The 19,742-nt window shown below is 38.8% G+C and overlaps 1 protein-coding gene across 50 annotated transcripts in view; it reads right to left on the bottom strand.

Annotated features, from left to right (window-relative positions):
- ADD1 (adducin 1) overlaps window positions 1–19,373 on the bottom strand; it is a 61,100-nt gene extending 41,727 nt beyond the window's left edge. For 18 of the 50 annotated variants that reach the window (XM_086889464.1, XM_086889444.1, XM_086889466.1 and 15 more), the window contains exon 1: window positions 19,167–19,347. The gene's annotated coding sequence lies outside the window, so the exon portion shown is untranslated. Of the gene's footprint in view, window positions 1–7,112; window positions 7,139–10,346; window positions 10,621–11,396; window positions 11,501–18,932 lie in introns of those variants that run through there. The other 32 variants (XM_086889446.1, XM_086889470.1, XM_086889455.1 and 29 more) reach the window with 13 other exon arrangements.
- Window positions 19,374–19,742: the final 369 nt, after the last annotated feature.

Here is a 19,742-nt window from a genome sequence, read left to right as displayed (position 1 = left end):
ACAGAACAATGTCATTTAACCCTTTGAACTACTCTGCAACAGTAACTTCTTCCAGAACAGCTGGATGACATTTTCTATCATTATTTACTTACAGGGGAGAGAAAATTAATTACTCTTTTCCCCTCAGTTACATACAAATAGTAAAAAATCACCTTAGACTTGTTAAAGCTATGTTTTTACTTTGTGCAAGCATGAGAGCTATTTTATGGGTTTGGATGGGTTTTTTAAATGTTAATTTAGGTTAAACTCTGAAAAAAATTCCGAATCTGGAATGAAGAATCTGTTAACTTACTCATTTGGGTACTACCCTCTGGAACAGAAGATGTCTTGGATAAACTCTTAAACTGATCAGATACAAAAACCTCAGACCAGGTAATTTCAGTTTTAAATACAATTGCCTCAAGAATGTTAGAGCAAATCTAAAAGTACTGTATTCCAAGGGTTCAAATCAGCCATAGAATTTATGATGGACTGTTAAGGGGAGCTCCACACTCCAGTCTGAGCATACAAATCTCCCAGACAGTAACTGTGAAGGTGGCTTGCCCAGAATCCCCCTCTGAACCACCTATGGACACACAAGAAAAAAGACACCAAGACTCAGCTTGTTCATCTCACCTCTAACATGGAAAAAGACCACACCTAAATGAAAAATATTCCATTTATTATTAATTGTAAGAAGCTGAAGCTGGAATGTTTAAAAAAGGTGAGTAGAAAAATACTCCATATGGGGGTTTTATCCACAAGATATCTGAATGTCAGTCTAGACCTACTGGAGTCACATAAAAAAAGAGTGAAGGTTTTGGGGTTTTTTTAATCAAGAAAGTCTACTAACAAACTGAAACTATAAAAATCAAGCATGTGAATCATCAGATTCTGATTTTCAGTTTATTCTGATTGTGGGTTTTACGAAAGAGTTCTGAAAAAAGGACTGCAAAATTTAAATATTCTAGTTCAATTTCTTCATTCATCAGAAATTGTTAAACCTTAATAACAGATCTTACTTAAGCTCTTACACATCCTGATTTGGAGACAAGAAGTTCCTATTCAGGCAAGGGCAAACAAAGGGTGCATAAGCAAATCAGTTTTGCTTTCCAGGCTGAAAAGGTATTAGTATATTCCTTACAGATTACAGTAAGGAACAGTGTCACTAAAGTTAGACTGTATGAAATGATAGCTAATTTTGTGATGGTAAGGCACCACAATCATTAACTCTGCTTGTGTTTTCCTCTGCTCCTGCTCTGAGATACACAGTTTTGGAACACAATAAAAGTACCTTGCCTATCCATGAACACTGATAATTACTATTCAGAGATTTTGACTTACACACTTTTTTTTTTTTTTTAAGATCCTATACTTCATTATGCCATTTTTACCTGAATCAGAGGTAGACTAAACCTCTCCTGTTTAATACAGTATCGCATTTTGTTGATAGATTTGTGAGACAAGGACATCATAAATCTCAAGTGTACTCTGGCAGCAGTTGCTGCTACTCAAAATTATAAAATAACCCCTCATCATCAAATTCAAGAACGCTATGAATTTATAACTGTATTTCCTGAAAAACATAACGAATTAGTGAAGAAGATTAGTAAAGCACACACAGAAGGATGAAGAGGCTAAGTAACAGAATGTGCCGCCACTTAGAAACTGACAAAAGGAGAAATTCAAGTTCATAGATGAATTCATGACTGATATACCTACAACTTTAAAGATCCTACAGCACATGCCTCACAAGTAAAAACCCTGCATTATTATGAGACTGGTTAGTTCAGATTTTTAAGATGGAATTAACCTGAATATTCATTACTAGATGCATGAATGCTGCCATTTTTTTCTGGCAGAGTATCCAAATAACTCAGAAATTGCTACATGATTACAGAGTATGCAGGCATTATGCTGGAACCAGCAGGTTTGATATATAAGCAGCACAAATGTTGTGGATGGGTGTGTTAACCAGTTCAAGCAAGAGGACAGTGAATTAAAGTACCTAAATAACATAAAAGCTTAATATGAAGACTAGAGATTTCAAGCAGGCTTGAATCAGGCAGATGAAGGCAACGGAGATGCTGAATTTTTCATTACTTTCTCCTTCATGTTCAACTTGGATTTTTCTAAGTGGCATCCCCCAGTTCTTTTGTAGCACTTCCCAGTTCTGATGGGGGAGGGAAAAATAGAAAATGACACAAATTATGACACAATTTATTCTCTTAACACAGTAGAATTGGACAGTTTTAAAAAGCCTGTATGCAGGAGGAAACTAATATCTCTGAAGAATGCAAACCTAAGTATTAGTCTTGACATAAACCTTCCATGTGAGATTTTATACAGCACTTGCACATAAAACCAGCTTTGAAATGTGAACCTCACATATGTATAGTCTTTCTATTTCCAAACAGACAGCTAACAGCCAGGCTTATTCAAGTTTAAAAAAATTATTTTGCACAGTGCTTAATTTGGACATTTGTAAATCCTTCAGGTAGCTGAAATTTTTTAGGAAGACAGTGGTTAACCATCTTTTATCCACCTTACACTAAACATTTATGGAAAGTGTTTAAAATACATGCCCTATACAAAGGATGTTAACACTATCTCCATACAAGTCTCAGAAGTGACAGTAAGACAAAGTTCCTGTCATTGCTCAGCTCCCAAAGTCAAGAGCATTCTCTTCTCCATCTCTCAGAATGTTCCTAATGACTTTAACCTGCAGATTAAAACATATCAACTATTAAAGTGTTACTAGAACTCATTTTCCTGCATTAGATTGTTCTTCTTTCCACATTAGGAAATATATGTATGGAAATATAGGAAATTAGGAAATATATAGTATGTCAAGAAACCCTTACAAACTCTATTTTAGGAGCAGCTTATCTATGTTTTTTCTTTTTCACAGGCAAGTGTTAATGTGCTCCCCCGCCCCAAAATTATGCAGTTTCCTACTTCTGGGTAAACCTCAAGGGTAATGTACACCCACATGGTAACAGATGAAACACCATGAAAAAACCATCTTCCTGACTGTGCAGTCTCCCTTGTCAGGCAAGTACTACCCAACCAAATATGGCTGCATAAATTAACTTCAAGCAAACCCAGAATTTCTCTTCTAGCTCAGATTCTCATTGTTTCCACCTGATAGTAGCAAAAAGATGCTATTTACTCTGCTCTGCAGGGTTTCAGAATTATATCTGGGAAGAAAAGCAGCAGTCTAGTTTCTCCAGTCACTGCAAACCATGTAAACACTGTGTTTAATGGCCATTTTAGTGAAGCCACTTTCAGAATCAGAAGCATCCCATATTTTAACATTGCAGGAATCTCACCCATTCTCGTGTTTTCTACTGGATCTATTTCTTTTCTTTTGAACCAGGACCTTCCTGGTCTGCAGCGGATTATGTTATTTGGTTGAAGATTGAACAGAACAAGGCAGCATGCACAAAACACAGAAGGACAGGCACCAACCATGGCACAGAGATTCCTTTTGTGCTGCAGGACAAGGACCAGAATGGCTGTCGAGCCTTGCACACCCAGAACCCAAGTAAACTGACACAACAACTCACACTCTGCTGGTACAAAGCTGCCCCAGCAGAAAGGCTGCCTTCCCTGAAGAGGCCAGGCTGGATGTATTTACATTTTGGGTGTGTTTTCAGCCATGACTCCAAAACCCCAAGAGATGCACATCAACTCTCCCTCTTCTCTTTGACACACAAACAGCTTTGAGAGCGCCAGTCCCAAGCACACAAGACCTCTGTTAAGGTTCATCCCCAAACGTTACCTAAAGATAGGCATGTACACCAAAGTATCCAAAGATCACAACAATTTTGCAGGGCTTTAATGTTCTACAAAACTAATTTTAAATCATTACTAAACCCAAAAGAACAAAACTGAAATTGTGCTTCTGGGCACTGCAGACTTACTGAATTCAAGTCCCAGTGTAAAACACAAAAGGCTCCTGTTCAACACATAATCCTGCTTCCAGATCATGGATGGATAATGTTCATTTTAAACACTATCTTTAGGCAGGGATTATTTTAGTTGACAAACATTTGAAGATTAATAGGAGAAAATCCATTGTTTCTATATACATCTTGTTATTGGTTTTCTTAAAAATACCTCCACTAGCTATAATACCACTTCTATTGTTTTTTTTATTCTGTTCCCTATCCAAGCAACATCTATTCTACCCACAGACAAGATGTACTCCCATCCTTCAACCTTACTACCACCAATACATAGAAAACTTCTAAAAATACAGTACCAGTACTCCTATTTATGTTCGACTAGTAGTGACCAAAGACTTTTCCTCACTATGTTCTAAAAACCATTCCCAACCAGCACAGGGCTTATAATTCCAGAAACAGAAATTTAAATTAAAATAATGAACATCAAGGCTACACAGATATTGGGAGTCAGACAAAGATACTGAATAATTCACACAGCACTAAATACTTTCATTCCTGACCCAGGCTATAAAACAAACTCCTTCTAGAAACCAAACTGCCACTGTTTTATTGCCAAAATATGTATGTGCAGTTCTTTCAAGTTCACTGAGAGGCTACTGGCATAAAAAATTGCAAAGTACCATGACATGTATGCAGCATTCAAAGCCAGAATTCTAAACCCAGCTTTTAAAGAGATTTCCCAAACAGCATGCAGCTGGATACAGGCCAGCAGTTTCTGCCCACGTGAAGTTCAACTGATCTCAACAAAACCTTAGAAATTGGTAAGCAGCTCTCCAAGGAGATGAGTCAAGCAACTGTGTCAAATGGAAACAATAATCACTTGCATTAAAGCTGAACTGTGGTATTCGTTTTTATAACAGTAGTATTTTATATGTACAAAAATCTACTCCTTAAGTCTTTCTTTCCATATAGTTTAAGTGTATCATGCTTTCTCCAGAGCACAGTATTATTTTCACTCTTCCTTGTGGGAAGCCATCTCCACACCGGGCTGGCCTACAGGCTGAGTCTACATCTGTCTGTGTGGCCATGCTGGGAGCTGCCAGAGAGAGCAGGGGAGGGAACTTGTAAACAAGCCCTGCCAATGCAAACCTGCAATCACATCTGTTCCACAGAAGTTCATGCCCTCGAGGGATTTCAATAGGATCTAACACATCAACAAACTTAAATGCATATTGGGCCCCAAGCAACTCCCACTTTGTCAGTCGTTCAGTAACAAGGCATCTAACAAAGCTTATGAAATACAACAGAAATCTTACCAAAATGGATTCTATAGGGCCCCATTATTAATAACATTTACTATCCCATTTTTAACAGTTACCTTTCTATGCATATCCAGAAACCAGTATATTCCATGAAGTCTGTCTCAGAAGCCCCCACACAAGATATATGTAATTTACATTGGCCATTCAATTTCACCTACTTTGAACCTAGAAATTTGAAGATTCAGATCTTAAAGCTTTTTTTTTGTTTTAAACCAAAACAAGCCCAGCAATTCTAACATTTAAATATTAAGCCTGATGTTTATTTAGTCAACTGCCCTGATTTTATTAGGAAGTGATTCTGTGTTCTTTTTTTGTATACAGAGACTTTCTGTAGCTCTCTGAGTCAAAACCATTTGAGATTTTATACGCAAATGTCAAAACTTTGTCTAAAGGGGCAAAAACTGCCAAATTCATACTAATGGTTTAACTCGCCAAATATCCTGATTAACAATGGTCTGTGTGCAGTTTTAAGAACAGAATAACACACACTCTTGCAGCAATGCGTCAATTTTTGCTTCACACCGTGATGAAAGTTACGTATGTTCTAACAATCCAAGCATAACTGATATAAAAAGTATAATCTTATTTTGCACTGTGCTAAGCTCTTGACTGTAACAAGACTTCATAGCAGAAAGCGCCATGGGCTAAGACAGAATGTGACTTTTAAAAAAAGTGTGTAAACATAATATGTGTAAAAAAATCTTACAGAAATCCCCTGTATAAGGCAATCCAGATTTTTAAACCTGTTTCTGACCTTACTGGAGCAATATATTTTTCTATTTATTTTGGTTTTTCTCATCTGTCTTCTCCAAACTAAACCAACTTTCATTTTCTCTCCTTCATCATATGTGCCCACTATTTTATTTCCTATTAGTACCAGACACTACAGAACTTCATAAATCTATCAGCTAACAATAGACAGATAGTATTTCATTTCCACCCTTTTAATCCCCTGAAGCTCTATCAACATTGATAAAATTCAGATGGTTTTGATGAAGATATCCAATGACACACAATAGCAATATATCTTACCAGCTTAAATTACTCTTACTTATGAGTGTCTTACCAACCTTACCCCTGAACTTTCTCAATATCACCCTCAAGTCTCCTGCTCTCCTCCAAGTCTCGAGCAAGCTACACAAGACTTATCTCAAATTAACTGAACTTATTTCCATTATCTAGAACGTCCATAACCTAGGAAGAAATTGATGGTAACAAAAGCCAAACCGCCCATTGTCCAGTCCCTGCACTGTGTCTCTCTGTTGCCAACCTGTTGTGTGCAGGTGCTACAGACCCTCCCCACCAGCCACACCTCAACATCTTTTCACAGGGATGCTGATCTAAAACAACAAGTCTTGGAAAGGATATACATTCACTCTCGTCTTTGGGGGAAGAGGGGGAAATACAATTTGACTGATTTATCCTACAAAGATCAAGCTGCACAGCAACATGCATTTTCATTTTATAAAACAGTAAAGATTTTATGTGTTTGTGAGGCAGTGTCAACATGAAAAATTACCTCTAAGAACAGTTATTTTAATAAAAGTGGCACCAGCTAACAAGACACAATACTTTTAAAAAGTTGACATGACTCATAAAATAAGAGACCAAAATGCCAGATCTAAACACACTGCTGAAAACACAAATTATTCCAACATTGACTGCATCTCTTTCAGAATTAGTTATAGCATAGGCCACATCAGCAGGGAATGCTATTCTAGACCAAACAATAAATAAAAGATTATTTCAATTTAAGACAAGTGAGCAATACACCACTTCATTTTTGACAGATGAAAAAATTAAAAAGAAAACAAAATAATCTAAAAATTAATATACAGCCAGAAAGCTTTTTCTTTTCTCTGGTGTTTAATAGTATATTATCAGTTAAGAAATATATTACCTTGCTCACCAGAAGCAGGAAACTGTTACATATCCAATGTTGTGTGCATTAAACGAATTAGAAGAAAAGAACTGTTTGACTTTTCCAGTAATTATATCTGTTACTCCAAGGCAATAACATTATTTTAATCTGACACCTTTAGAGTTACCATGACAAATCCAACACAGTCTAATTGAAAAACATAATTTAAGAATAAAAAGTCAAGATAATCACCTTGTACAGTTTTCTTATTGCACACATATTAATACATTATTTCAAAATGCCAGTATTAATAAATTCTCCTCATTAGAAGAGCCTTGAGATGGCATCTGCTAAGTCATCCATGCTCTGGAGTCTACTGACTAACAGTTTCAGACTTCAGGTTTTTTATATTAATACATGAGACTCTCTCTAGTCCACACCTGTTCCACAATAAATGACAAGACAGAATGTCTAAATAATAAAATAGGTTAAATGCAATTTAGTCAATATTCATATAACAATGAACACTTACTCAAGCTTTAAAGTATTAACTATTATTTAACTGTCAATCACTGTTCTCCAAAAGTTGTATTTAGGGATGTAACTTAGCTAACACTAACACTTAAACATGTGCAAAGTACCATTTAAGTCATTGACATTATACCCATGTAATTATTTACCATTCATACTAATCATTGTGTGTGAATACAGCAATTTAAGGGATAAGATCTGGTCCTTAGTCTTCTACATTAGTTTTAAAAACATTAGAATACTGTTAAATTTATGAATAAAGAAAAATAGAGTGGGCTAGACACTGCTTTGGCAATTATTTAGACCAAAAAATCAACAGGAAATTCAACTGACAGCTGAAGGGAAGTCAATAAAACACATTAAGCACAGTCAGGAAGGAACCTTTCAAACATCATTAAATTTCTAACCTGTCCTATCCAAACTACTTTCCAGGCTTGAACTTCCTTCCTAAAATGAAGCTTTCTAGATGAACATTTAGAACAAGTAAGTAGCAGAGACAGAGAAGAGAAAAATACAAAGCAGTTACTGTATTTTTGCACATACAAAAACCACATCCAGCAATACAAGCTACTGATATAGATGAAACAATTGAACAAATGAGTGTTTACAAGTACCCTCCTGGGTCTGAAATACCTCAGCAGGAACTAAATCATGATTTAACATGTCTTAACAATTGAATAAATTAGAAAAATATTGCAACCTTAGGCAACATTAATTTCTCAATTTTCCAATTAGTATATTTTTGTCACCGAGAACACAGTAGAACCCTTTTCTTTGTCAAGTCTCCTTTAAAACCATCCGTTTCTAAAAGGCAGAGATACAGGACTGTCTCTCATTAGTGCAATCAAAAGCACAATGCTTCCTCAAAAATTAATATTCCAAATTCATTAGATGGACTGTGTTTTAAGACAACAGGAACACAGGAACAACTGGGCAACACATAGCAACATGGTATAGAGTGTTTTCACCACATCAACCTTTTAGCTTGCACCAATGGGAGTTATTTTTAAGCAGCTCAAAGGAGAATTCTCAGAAAAATATGAAGACAATGACATAGCTGTGCACGTGCTGTGGGCAGCTCCCTTCAATCACACGGAACAGAAGGACAAGAAAACAATACATGATTCATTATGAAATCTGTTGAATTATGCTGTGTTGATTTGGGGTTTCTTAAGGTAAAACTCAATATATAGCCACTAGAAAAAACAGAATGTAGCATATTCTATTAAACAATATTTAAAATATTCTATTTGTCTAACATTTATTATCCCCTGATCCAAGCATTTCTATATCTCAGAATGGAACTGGTGCATTTGTCCAAGGAAGAGCCCACCCATGTACCCAGTGGTGTCTGGGCAGTATCTGGTCATGTTATTGTATCATCTTTAGTTAAAGACTGGAATCATGGGAACAAACAGTTATTCCGGGTCAAGCAGTTTAAATCCCAAGGTAGGGTGGAAAACTACATTACATCCCCTCCCCCTCCCCCTTATATAAGCTAATCAGCTCCATCTTAAAGACAGCCTTATTCCACTGCTCCTAAGGGAAGGCTGTTGCAGACTCCTATGCCTCCGTTGCTTAGGAACCATCTTTTCTAATTTCCAGATTAGGTTTATTCTTGGATAGTTTATACCCATTTGTTCTTAAACCTCAAGCTTAAAAAGCTCTTTTTACCCACCTGTGTTGTTGCACTCGTTTTTGTGAAGAGCAACCTTTTCCATGCTTTGTTTCCCCAGATCAAACAAGACCTCTGTGAGTTCCAGGAATCAGTTCCTGGACCTCTTTTATTCTAAATGTCCTTTTTCGCTTGAGGGTCAGTTATAGAAACTATATGCAGTTTTTCAGGTAAGCTTTCACCAGTACCAGAAGAAGTTAATACCCCCTTACTTCTGTAAAGAAAAATATTAGCAGGGCAACAACAGTGTACTTGTTACCCTCATACTGATCTCCATTGCTAGCTCTGATAGGTCTGTCATCCTTAGGTGTTACAGTTCTTTTAATGCTCTTTAATACAACTTCTGTTCCTATTGGTCATGTCTTACTGTCTCAACTTTGCTCTGTGCAAAACTTTCTCTTGTATTAGTGATGCCTGACAACTGATGAATACCATGAGATTGGCACGAGAAGTAGGAATGGATAAATGACTTTAATGGAAATACTAAATCTCAAAACTGGTCCTGACAAATTCCACTACTTACATAGTTCCAATATATCATCCCTTGGTCATCAAGTTCTATCCCCATTTGACACATCCTGTCAATTTATGACATTCATATTTTCAATCCTGTCAATTCAACATCAATTGTCAGAACAACATCCCTCTGGTTTTCACATGGAATCACATTACACATTATATGACTTCTAAGTTACAAGAGGATCAGCTCTAATCATGTATCCTCTCCAAGAAGTCAGGGATCTTACAAAAAAGAGGTGTTAGATTTCTCTGACAGATCTTCCTCTGTTAGGAGCTGTACCACTTCATACCCTTTTCATCTTACCTCCACACAGAACAGTTTTTCATTCTAAATTTAAACAAATCTCTTTATATTAAGGTCACACTAATGATGCAATTACTATCCCAAATCATCTTTTCCTCTTAATGTTGTGAGCACTTTCACTGTTTTCCAGCCATCCAATACCCTTCTCCCTTGCCATTTAATAACAATTCTTGCAACTGAGCCTCTAATTAAACACATCACCTACTTCAAAATTGTAGAGTAAATGTTACCTTGTTCCACTAACCTGCACCCTGCAAGGTGGGCTTCATCTTCAAGGAAATCATCTTCATAACTTTAGTATGACCTATGTGCATGTGTACAAAATGTCTTCACTGAAAATTAAGACAAACTTTCCATGTACTCTTCCTCAAATATCTAAATTATTTTTAGTCTTATTTCATTACCCCCATGCTTCCTGACAAGACACATGTACAGCCTTATTCAGGTTTTCTGCTAACTCCTGATACTCCTTTTCAATTTGCTATCAACCCTGCCCGATCTTGAATCTCCACTTTTTCCTACATGGAAAGAAAAAAATTCAAAATTTAGTAAGAGCACAAATATTTTATACAGTTTTTACAAAATTACCTGCATTTATTGCTGCATCAGAAGTTCAGCCATGCCAGAAGTAGCTGAAATCACCTCATCAAATAAGCCCTGAACACTGCTGTACACTGGAATTGCAAGAACATTTGGATGCTAACTACTACTTATGGACTTTGCAATTTGAATGTTCACTTCTGCAGTTACAATTATAAACAGCTTTTCATGACACTCAGACACATTTGCTTTAGTTGTGCCTTCTTTTTCTTATTTTTCCCCTAAAAGATATTTGTCTAAAACATTAATAAAAAAATTAATGCCACAAAGTCTCTCCGGAGCTAGAAAAAGGAAAGACAAGTAAAAACTGCTTAATTTCAACTTCACCTCAAATGAGACAGCCAAATCAAAAAAAGCAACAAGAAAACCTGTATCATCAATATTTTGGCTTGAGAACAGACTGCACAGCTATTACAAAACTTACTTGAGGGAAAAAGGGGAAAAAAAAGGTCTGCAGAAACAAGGTTCCAATTTAGGATTACCATAGCAACAGAGAGGCGGGAGGGGGAGATTACCAGATTACTCTCTCAGATCATGAAATTCTTGAAAGAATAAACTTGAGTTTCAGTCAAATTAACTGAATTCATCCTATTCATTCATGATAAACACAAATTAAGGATTAAATTAAACAAGCAAAAACTGTAGTACAAGAAACAAAGTAGCAAATACAACATTTCAGACTGAATTACCTCACCTTTTCCTTTTACCATAAAATACATATTTGGTATCACAACAGGTCTTCATACCGGTAACCAATACCAGAATTATTTAGGAAGATGTCTAGTTCTGATTAAAGGCCTGCAAAGAAAAAGAGCCATTTGAAATCTGCCCCATTCTTGTTAAGTGACCTGAGCAGCTACACTATAGAAATGGGCAATAATATGATAATAATATGAGCAACCCCAGTTGACTTGGGGTTGTAATGAATTTCTGAAAATCTAGTTGACACAGAACTAACATATTTCAATAACACATGTGGGCACAGTAATGACCGCAAAAATCAGGGAATGAAGAAATACGCTTAAGCTCCTCAAAAAGGTGATATTCTGAAAAACAAACCCAGGATAACCTAAGTAACTAATTACTCACATGCTTTTAAATTGTACAATCTTTAACATTCTTAGTATTTCCGAATTGTTTTAATAAATGCTTAAATATGAAATGGATACATGCATTTATGTTAATGACTGATTTAAAAAACAAGAGCAATTGAAATCTCTGTCTTTTGGGGAGAGCAGCTATCTCAATGTTTTAACCCACTCACATTAGATAGCATCCTGAACCCACTGAACATGCAATTGAAGTGGCAAATGCAGCTACAATGGTTTAATTTTGATATTGTGAGCTTTGCTTGAGGTGTCTCCCCACTTTTGCGGTAAATATTGACCCATAAAGACTCTAAGCCTCAGGCAACTTTTCCACCAGCCAGAACCTTCAATTAATAAGGCTGCCCTCATAATTTGCATGACTGCCTAAGTCCAGCTTTCCTGGCTGACATTCAGATTTTAAGCATGTTTCCCAGCCTTCTGTTCACCACTTCTGGCTTTCGTTGACCTGCTGCCAAAATGCTCTTTATTTTCTGGTGGCTGGGCAGGCCAGAGGACAGTCTGAGAGACTACCTTCTTCCAAGTTGTACAGCAAACTGTTCATTGTGTTCCCTGCTCTTGGCTTCTCCCCAAGACTCTGCAGTGAGGGAAAATAGGAGGATACTGGAAGGACTGTTATTCCACTAATGTGAAGTAAGGGCACAGGCACCTTCACTGGACTTTCCTTGTCCTTAAACCAACACCTCCATTAACAGAGTGGAACTGAGTCAAAGAAAATGTCCCAAGTCAACAACAAAGACTATGGCAGATCTAGAAGTGGACATCCCACTTGCCAAAATCATGCTGCAATCACAAATTCTCCTTCCAGGAGAGAGGCAAGTAATTCAGTATAAGATAGTCCACATAACTCAGCAGTGTCGATATCAGTGCAAGTTCTAAAGCAGATTGAAAGCAAAGTGGAAAACCGCACAGACAGACAAACACTGACTTACAAGCAGCAACAGAATCAAAGATCTGTTTTTGGACAGATGATCTGTTGAGAGGATAGGATGGTCCTCTCAGTCCAAGGCACAGAAACCCACTCACCCACCAACCTTCCTTGATAAATAAGAGATGAAACAGCTTTCCTTTGGATTAAGAATTGAAATCTTATGTCCCTCTCCATCATGTATGATTCACTTGCTTTGGGAAAGCTCTAAGGAATTTATTAACCTTTTACCAAAATCCCTATCTAACTAAACAGGGGAAAAGCCATATATTTATATGTACAGCTGAGATCAAAGCAAACATCTAAGATAATTATTAATTTATTTTTCTGCCTATTAATAGATTCAAAACCATTGTAATACTGTAATATAAACATTCAACATATCCAAATAAATTTTAACTGTATGCTTCTAGCCACCAATGCTTCATGAAAAACAATTTCTTGAAACAAACTCCATTTTATCCTTAATTCACCTAAAAAAGACATAAATTTATCCTGAAACATTTCTAAGTTATCAGTTATAACTGAAATCACCAGAATGTTTTCAAAGACTCACCATCCAATAAATTTTACTCTAAGCCCAAGAGGGTGGGGAAAAAACAAAACAAAACAAACCCAAAAAACCCCACACTTTGCTATGTACTAGTAGACTTAAAAATAATATCCACAGTAAGGAAAGAAAATTTACTTTGGAATCAAAATAGAATTTAGTGCTTTACACTGAATCTGTTATTCAAATCATATGGAAATTTGAAGTGACATTTAAAAAGAAAGTGACACATTAGCTGTGTAGAATTTTACCTGAAAATCATGAAAACCTTTCCAGGAACTGAGAACAACCAGAAAAAGGTGACAAAACTAATGAAACATTATTTGTAACCAACTGAAGTCTCTTATGCTTCCCTGTTTATCCTTTTTAAGTTCTCATGTTCCCCCCTACATCTTGTGTGAGTCCGGTGCTCCCTCATCCCCTCATTTGAACACTGGCTCACCAAAGCTGGCCCTGAAAGTGGAAAAAAACTCTTGGACTGGATCAGCTACCCATACCCTGACTGGCTGGCAGGTGTGTGACACCTACATAGCCACACACTCCTGCTTCCCAGAACAAATCAGGAGAACAATTTTTCAGCAGGGGCTCAAGTCTGGCCATTATAGCTCACTACTGGCAGAAACCTTTTATGCTTGAAGTCCCCATTTTCCTGTTAAGTTCAGCTGAATGTAGCTAACAGTTTCAGAAACTGAAGAGAAAAAGAAAATAAGTCCCTTTAACTCTGGAATACTTTAAGCTGTACTTCAAGGTCACCACACAAAGCTTTGCTAGACAAGATCTTCTGGAGAAAAAAAAGCCAAGTATATGGCACCTCTCAGTTAATGCACAACATCAGCAATGAGTTCTTTTAATGAATTTTAGGTGGAATGGATGCTTCACAAGTGTACATACTTGATAGATTTTCATCAATATTTTGCAGTGATAATACCTAAAATTGCTTCATTAGTGTTAAAACACTAAACTCAGGGTATGCTTTATCCTTCATCTCCAGTCACAATGCACCAACAGTGACTTTATGCTCAGTCATTTGTAACACACATACACAAAACAGCACCAAATGAAAAAAAACCCAAACAACAACAACACAAAACAGCCAACAGAAAAAACAGAGAAGACAGTTTTCATGGGTCAAGGTTTCCCTTAACACTTTCTGGTTTAATCTGGCATAAGATATAATAGAACTGAAATAGTGTATCAGACTTCTCAAGATTCAAGATCTAAAACAAGATAGAAATAAAAAGCAGAAAAAGCAATACAGCACATTTGAAATTTGTACAAACAAATCAAAAACAATACCCAAAAAACCTAAGTGTCTATGGCTCCAAGTCAAATTACAGTTTTTAATCCAAAGTTGCTTTTATACATTTACTGATTCCAACCAAAAAACTAGATCTTTTTTTGTCCCCTAGTCTTTGGAGCATAACTGTATCACAACATTCATCTACTCATTTGATTTGAAAGTATCAAAAAGACCATAAACTGTTACTGATTAACTGCATTTACTACTGTTTCCATGACCCCTTTACAGCATTTCAGTTAGGTGTATGAAAGGAAAACGAAATCTCAAAACTCTGAAATACTTTACTCCTTATTTTTTCAGACTCTGAGTCCAGATCTGAAAATCATACATAACATATGGTGCAAAAATAAGTAATTTAAGAAAGACAAAACCCAATACATAAGTCAATTAAAAATGCAAAGGAATGTTTGATTAGTCTGAAGAGCATATATGCACCAAATCCCAGCTAAAAAGAGTAGCTCATAATACCAATTGAGATTTGCTTTCATCAGTGCTAATTTTTAATTAATCTGCATGGAAAACCATTCAGTTAAGTGATAGTGAAAAACTCTTTTGATGTTCCACTTGCTAGTGCAACTGACGTGAGTTTGAAAGGCTGATCTTTCACTGGATAACAAGTGAATCCAGCAAAGCAGCCAGAGATCATTCCTCAGAATGCAATCTAATAAGCAAGGTCAAAGGGAGGAAGTTAGGAAGGGGCTGAAGAAGTCGTTACTCCTGTTTGGCTACACCTTCAAGGACAACGTTTTCAGAAACGTTCTCAGAAAGGTCAGAGTCAATCCAGCAACACCAGCACACACTGGTCAGCCAGCCCAACGGGTAGTAGTTATTCAAATCCATCTCTGCACTAAACCTTTACTTGCCCTGAAGTGAAGAACAGTTAGACTTTGAAATTCCCCAGAGTAGCAGCAATACTTAAACTTATTCAAGACCAGGACTGTTGGTTGGGATGTTAGACCTGAGTCCTCATGGCAAATGATGCCATCTCAGCTTACATCTGATTTGAAAAGCAGCACTTCTGAAAAGGGCGTTTCCTGGAGTCTCTTCCCCTACATTTGCAACTATCAACCACTAAACCTTCTGAACTGACAAGACCACAGTAAACATCCACTGCATGGTGAGGAAAGTAACCAATTACTTGCTTCAATTTGACTAAAGATTATCAAGATAATTTTCAAAAAATAACAGATGCTTATTTGAGATGGTGACATGTTATCAAATTCCTACAGAACCCTATTACTGTATACATGATACATTAAAGTGAGAGAAAAAGTAGCCATAGAAAAGGGTAACATTAAACTAAAAATTACTACAGATCAAAATCTATATAACCATTACTTTTTAAGCGTTACTACTTCTAATGAAAAGCTCTCCTCAGGAAAGAAACTGGTTCACATGCTTTACATTTTACATCTTACTCTACTGACAGGTTACAGCTACTGCTTTCAGCTCTAGCAAAACCAGAGTATTTTTGACGAGAAATGCTGAATAATTAACAAGACCAGGTAATATTTTCCTATTTCCCTGAGAGGGCTGATTAAATTATATGAATGAAAACTGCCTAACTTATGTAATCGAGGGACTTCTACCATTTTAAAAATATACCTGCTTTTGAATCTGTTACTATAGAAGATGCATAACTTGGCAGAAAAGCTTCAGACAGGCTCCTCAGCAGATGACCTGTTCAATGGAATCAGCAGAGTAAACTAACATTCACATCTACACACAATCATTTTTCAAATATAAAGCACATACCACCCTAAAACTGACTAAGAAATATCTAGTTGCAGTCTGAATTACTGAAACAGTGCTATTTCACAGATCACCTTCTGTGGTGCAGCATAGCCCAGGAGTAAGTTCTAATTTAGGAGCCACCAAAATCAGAAAATCAGCATGGTTTTTTCTTCATGCTCCCATGCCTCAGGTGTCTCTGCTGCACAGCAAAAGCAACATTGATATGCTCTACTTTATTGAAGTGGTGGGCAAGTTTTATTAATATGCATTTTTCCTTCAAAGCAGGACTGGCTCATTTGCACAGCAACAGTTTGGAGTTTAAAAATTACTCACTATTCACCAGTGCTGCAACTCTTTAATAATTAAGAAAGCTATTTCTACCAGTCAGAAAAGCAGTGGGTGAAAGATTTACTGCCTAGTCTCCTCAGGAAGCACTTGTCACACAGAAGTAGTATGCATAGTAGCAATCAACATCCTAAGCAGCCTTCTCCTAGTTTGAAACTTTCAGTTCTATTATTTTATTCTATTTATTAACAAAATTGGCTACTTCAAAATTAATTTTCTTTCCTCCTGTACCAAGTCATGGAATGTTGGATGTGATTTGCTTATGCTGTGAAACTACACCTCAAAAACCAAGACTTGGTGCAGAAGTAGTTTTAGCCCTACTTCTGTCAAAGTCTCTCAGTGCTCAAAGGGGTTTTCTCTACTTAATTTCACTAGATGATCCAATTCCATACACAGAATCACACACTGGTTTGGGTTGGAAGGGGCCATAAAGATCATCTAGTTCCAACCCCCCTGCCACAGGCATCTTCCACTAGACCAGGTTGCTCAGAGGCCCTTCCATACAAGCAAAATAACATTCATTTATTCTCAAAGAATGAAGAGAGTTAAGTAATTTTCTGTCAGATACATCTAAAAAAACTGTCACAGAAAAATACTGATTCAGTAAATAACCTTTTTCACTCTACAGCATTCGTGAACCATACTCTATTGAACTTACTGGCACAATATGCCAGAAAAAAATACTTGCTTCAGATGAAGCATATTCAGATTTTTCACACTTATAATCATCAACCATAGAAAGAAAACAACACTTTTTGGCTAAAAAGCACTATTCTCAGCATGGCACTTCATACAGAAAACGTAACTCCGGTAAAAATACAAGACACTTAAACATGCAAACACAGTAATGCACATATTATCTTGCTACAGCAAGGATGAAAAAACTTGCGAATACCTCTTCCTCAAAACTCTCCTCAGAAAACCACCAAGTTTAAATTCTGTGAGGCAAATCATTTAGATCATTACAGTCACTCAAGATCATATCAAATTTGCTGGCATCAAATCTGTTTACTGAATGCAAAGAAATACCAAAGCCACCTGTTTCAGAAGTCTAGTCCACAGTTGCATTTTTTCCTCACTTATTACACAAGCGCTCTTAAAAGAATATTTCCTTACCGAGGAACAGAATTGCTACACCATTACGTTTAATTAACAAAAACAGAAGCCTATTTTAGAAATAGCTTGTATGCTTTAAAATAAATTCTTTTGCTCTATTAAAAAAAAAAAAAAAAGAAGAAAAGAAGGGGGAAAGAACGAATTTGTGACAGTTAAGGACTGTGAAGAATTCCACTGGCACATATGGTCACGTTACAAGATCCAGAGCCGTAAACAGCCTGTCTGCAGGGAGATACCTGTAGCTTTCAGCAGAGCATAGAGGAATTATCCAGCAGCAGTTGCAGTTTGAGAATTCATAAGCTCAAGGTAGACACGTTTTGAAAAGCTCTGTATTAAAACATAAGCCAGGGTGCAAGAAAACTGCATACCTTTGGTAGACGATAATGTTGTGATCTACAGCAACTTTCCAAAAAGCAAAGAATAAAACAAAACCAGCAATGAGCTTACACCAGAGAGCTACAGCAGTATCTCATGAAAGATGTAAATGCAGTGCTATTCCTAGCCCCCATCTCAACACAGCCATGGATATTTTTCCAGCTTGACTGGATTTTCCCCCTCCCTAATTGCTGGTTTTAACTAAAGCCAACATAGATTAAGAATCAACCCTAAAAGCAGCACAGCGAGCGTGCAGCAATTACGTGCAGAAAGGCATGTGACATTTTGTACCAAAAGCAGACTCTAGAAACGCTAAAAATGTAGATACCCCTTCCAGCAGAGGAAACAAAACAACTGCCCGTCTGCTGCTGGTGCCCCGCCAATCCCCAACACCGCACACACACATCCCAAATCCTCCTTCACTCCTACGTCCTCTGCGGACGATGACTTGGACTCTCCAAAGCCCGCATTTCGCCCTGCACAATCCGCAGGTCACCTCTCGGGCTGGAAGAAGGGGCAGGTGAAGCAGAAGGGCGGCGGGGGCAGCGCCGGCAGACGCAGCGCTTGGGTGCAATGGAGATTCCAACGCCGAGCGGCCGCTTCCTGCGGCGGCTGGAGCATCCCGGCGGGCACGGGATGGGCACCGCGTCTCCTGAGGCAGGGCTGCCAGCACCCTGCCCCGCAGCTCAGCCCCGCCGCCCACCCCGGCCAGCACCCGCAGCCCCTCGTCCTGCCCCCGCCTCCCCGCTGACCCCAAGCCCGCCGCAGCCCCTCACCGCAGGCACTCTGCGCGCAGATGGTTTTTCCGCACACCTCGCCACGTTTTCCAGGCAGACACAACCCCCTCCGCTCCCCTCTGGGCTTAACGAGCAGGTTCCAGTGTCTGCGCCCCAGCCTCTCCTTGCCGCCCCCTCCTCCCCTCCCCGCAGCGCCCGTCTCCCCCTCACAGCCCGCTCGCCGCTGGCTGCGCCCCTCAGCCTCTTCCACACGGTCACCGCCGTGGCGCTCACCCGAAGACAGACGAGAACGGGCAACAGCGAAGGGGCCGCCGCGGCCGGTCCCCTGACGAGGCTGTGGCTGTTTCGGTCCCCGCCTCCCGCCGCTCCCGCCGCCCCCTCAGGCACAGAGCGGCCCCCGCCCGACAGGGTGCGGCTTCCACAGCCCGCAAACCCAACAACGGTGTCGCCCATTGGCGGGAGGAAGCGCGCCCGACAAGTAAGCGGCTCTCCCATTGGCGGAGGGGAGCGGGAGGCGAGGGGCGGTGCGGCCGGGCCGCCCCTGGCGGGTCCCGCGGCTCCGGGAGCGCCGGGGGGTCCCCGGGCGGCCGGGAACGGGCTTGGAAGAGCCTTCGGACACAGAGAAAGGGGGTTTTGTGGTGCTGGATCCCAGCGGAAAGAAGCGGCGCGGCGCCTGGGAAGCTAATCTTAGAGCGGGCCGGGAGATAGGCGCAGGCAGACATCGCTAATCGCCGAGGACGCGCTGCGATAAGGGCCCGTTATCGCGCTGCGGTGGCGGTGTCCGATCGCTGTCAGCTCAGAGCAAGGCCAGGGCCATCCAGGAGGGCAGGACCCAGTCTTGAGAACCGC

The sequence above is a fragment of the Cyanistes caeruleus genome, chromosome 5 (assembly GCF_971803275.1).
Source record: "Cyanistes caeruleus chromosome 5, bCyaCae1.hap1.1, whole genome shotgun sequence".
NCBI classification, from domain to species: domain Eukaryota; kingdom Metazoa; phylum Chordata; class Aves; order Passeriformes; family Paridae; genus Cyanistes; species Cyanistes caeruleus.
The sequence above is the reverse complement of the archived record's forward strand: the minus strand, read 5'-3'. Positions and strand labels throughout refer to the sequence as shown.